The following is a 3707-nucleotide window of genomic DNA, read 5'->3' as shown; positions in this document are numbered from 1 at the left end:
CCAGCGGTGAGTTGTGAGGTTCGAACTCCAGCAACCTGAGGCTGACAGCTTTGTGGAAGCAGCCACTTAAAGGCCTGAGCTAGGGCCAGGCCCCCCACAAAGCTGTCCTTAATGCTGGGGACTCACAAGCTGCACAGCATGTAGGTCTCCTCGCCTGCTTATGGAGCTGCTAGCTTGACACAGGGCTGTGGTCTGTAGTGTGTGTGATTTGGGTTGAGAAGCCTGGACACTTGTGAGATTACTCCAGGTCCTGCCAGGAAAAAGCTGAAGCTTAGGGGACGAGAAACAAAGAACATGCAGGGCCTTTAGCTCCAAATAAGGGTTTCACCTCCAATGTTTCCCAGCATGTTAAGACTATAAGAGTGTGTGTGTCTCCACCCATCTGACCTGGTGCAGAGGAAGCTGCGACCAATCCCAGGAAGCTCAGGGCACCTTGTCTCTCAGGAGCTGTTCTACTTTGCTGTACACATAGTTACAGCTTAAATGTAACCATCTTTTCACACAAATATCTAGTCTGCTCCAAGAAACTATAGACCCTTTGAATATGAAATTTTCTTGTCTGTCTGTCTGTATGTGTATCTCTCTCTCTCTCTCTCTCTCTCTCTCTCTCTCTCTCTCTCTCTCTCATATTACAGAGTCGCACTACACAGATCGGACTCGAAGTGATCCTCCTGTTTTCAGCCTCCCACCACTGGGATTGCAGGCGCATGCCACCACACCCCATCTCAGTCTCGGTGCACTCTGGGAGTGGGCAGCGCAGCATGCCTGAGATTGAACCCCCATCTCTGTGCCTGCCTAAGCAGGCGCGTTAGTCCATTGAGCTATCTGGCCGGTCCTGAAATTTTCTTTATAAATACGTGCTCTTTTACCAATATATGTTCACACTCTAGCCTGTGCGTTACAAAGTGGCTATTCTACTGGACTATTTTGGAATATTTTGCTGAGTTCATACACCTATAATATCTAAATGGCAGAACTAAACAAAAAGGGGATACAGATGAATTTCATTTTGTATCTGTGAATTCAAAATGGTTAGGATAGAAATACAGTTACATTCTCTTAATGAATAGAGGGATTTGTTCTAATAGTGTTTGTAAATAGGATATCACGTCCACATCTTGTACAGCAATTAACCACTAGGAAGGCAGTATGCAATGTGTTAATTATTGAAACTGGCCTACCAATTTGATTTGAAACTGTCTCATTGCTATTATTTCTCAATAAAATTATGGGGGGGAAAAGTGGCTATTATCCCCCATGCTAAAATACACTAGCATAGCAATCTGGGAGAGTGTAAGAGTCCAGGTGGGCTGTGGGTCACTTTGAAGCCACGGACACTGTAAGAATAATTGCCGAAGGGGCTGGGGAGATGGCTCAGTAGAATAAGCGCTTGCCTGGCAAGCACAAGGGCCTGAGTTCAATCCCCGGTTCCACAAAAAAAAAAAAAATTGCCAGCCCTCTAAAAGTGCTAGTTTTGTGGTAGTCTGGCATCTTGTGTATTCTTCCCAGTCTCCCCAGGTAGCCCTCGTGTGACCCAACCTAGGCTTGAATTCATGCCTCCATCCCCACAGCTGTGCACCCCAAGTTTGTGGATAACACAGAAAATGTTACGGAGTAAAAACAGAAGGCAAACAACATGTTGCAGGAATTTCCTAATAATGAAGTATACTTCATTGTTACATGGATACATTTATTAAAAAGTTTCTCAAACTCTGTATGCAAAAATTCCTCACTACATGAGTCAGGTTTCCATTACTGTAATAATGACCTGAAACAAATCAGTTTAAAAAGAAAAAAGAGTTACTTTGACTCCTAGTTGTGGAGGCTTCAATGTGGGACTGATTGGACCTGTCACAGCAGAGTGTATGCTGGCCAGGAACTTGAAGAATGTCCCCTGCACTCCTCCCATCCCCAGGAAGCACAAGCCCTCCCTCCCAGCCCTGCCTCTCAGGGATTCCGTGGCCTCCTGATGCCACCAGTGGCTGAGGATCAGACCTCTAACACAGGGGCCTTTAGGGAACAGCAAAACTTACTCGAGGAGTAGCTGCCCACTATATTATGTGTCATATTGGACTTTATGAGGGCCACCTGGGGAGACTCGGAAGAATACACAGGACGCCAGTCTACCACAAAACTAGTTGTGGTTTTTCTTTTTTCTTTCTTTTTATTTGTTTTGTGGCTAAAAAGCTCAAGGCCAAATGTAACTTTCATGCAGTCAAGCAGTTTTTGGTCTCCCAAAATGTTGTTTGACCCATTAGAACGCTACTTGGACTGTACTTTATTTAATATGTGCTTTTGTCATAGTTTTATGCCAAGTAGATAGTATATAAGTTATATTTTTTTAAATGAAAAAGTCCTTTTCCTATTTTAAAAAAAAACACCCTTGGTGCTTGCAGATTGCTTCCTAATATTTAAAGAAATTATTTTTAATCAATTTCAAGATTATTCCTTTATGTAAAGATCTGATCTTTTTAATTCCTTACAGACTTTATTATCTTGTACTCTGGATTCTTTTATGGTCTTGGACTTCATGTCATGCTCCTGGAGTCCTTAGTGGTTTAATGGATTTTAGCTTTTGCTTTTTAGTTCAATCTCTAATTACTTTTAAAATATTTTACTCATTAAAGTCTGCTAGGGAAGTTTTAACACTTGGGGGGGGGCAATATGCCTTTTCTTTTAAACATCTACCTTTGTATTGGTTGATGGCTCAGAATAATGAAGGTCCTGTAAGACCAATAATCCTCTGCACCTAAAGATGCTAAAATTGTCACACTTTGTCATGACAGTTGTCACACACAAGCTGATGCGTTTCCTAGGCCCTAAGATGTCCTACATGTAGTGTTTCATGCTCCAGAGGAGAGTGTGATATATGATGTGGGGCTAAGCCTATTCTAAAAATTGCAGTGAGATTTGTGGTGTAGCTTTATGAGCCAGTTGGTTGGGGCTGATGTACCCAGTTACTCAAAGCTAATATAGGTATTTCTGTAAGGGTATTGGCCATTGGGGTTAATAGCTATAATCAAATGAGTTTAAGGAAGGTCACCTTCAATCGTGTGAGTGGATCAGTCTCAGACCGTCAGTTGAAGGTCTTAAGAGCAAATCAGTTTCCTGGAGAAAAAGGAATCCTGACTCAAGACCACAGCACTGGGAGAGGGCTGGAAGCCCCAGTGATAAGCAGCTGACAGTAGCATCAAGCAGGGACAGCGCACAGTTAGTGCGAGCTGTAAGCTCGGTGTGTTTACTTGGAATGTGACTGCCCATGTGGCAGGCTGGCTTTGGAGAAATCCCCTGCAGCACTCTCACATCTCAGAGTGGGATGGCCAGGAACTGCAGGAAGAGGGTGCTGGGTTACAGGGGCCTCGAGCAAGGCCGGCAACTGACTGGCCTGAAGCTGCACACCTAGGTGAAGATGGCAGTGGCTCAGGGCACACAGAAGGTCACTGAGACAAGCACTAAGCCCCTCTAGGGTGAATATATTCGCAAAGAAGAAAATGCCGTTGGCTGGCCCTGCTCGGCAGGAAGGCGGGGCCGGGCTGAGCATTCACACAGCAACCACCTGGTAAGTGGGTTTGGAACCACAATAGATGCCCGGGACAAATCACCGTCTATTTGCCATTTGTGGTGGAGCTCAGTATTAACAAGTTCTGGAAAGAAACTATCCATCTAATTACCTCAGTGTAGAGAGATAGTTTGGACTTTTCTTTTGT

The sequence above is a fragment of the Octodon degus genome, unplaced genomic scaffold (assembly GCF_000260255.1).
Source record: "Octodon degus isolate 3935 unplaced genomic scaffold, OctDeg1.0 scaffold00010, whole genome shotgun sequence".
Classification (NCBI taxonomy): domain Eukaryota; kingdom Metazoa; phylum Chordata; class Mammalia; order Rodentia; family Octodontidae; genus Octodon; species Octodon degus.
This window is presented reverse-complemented; position numbering follows the sequence as displayed.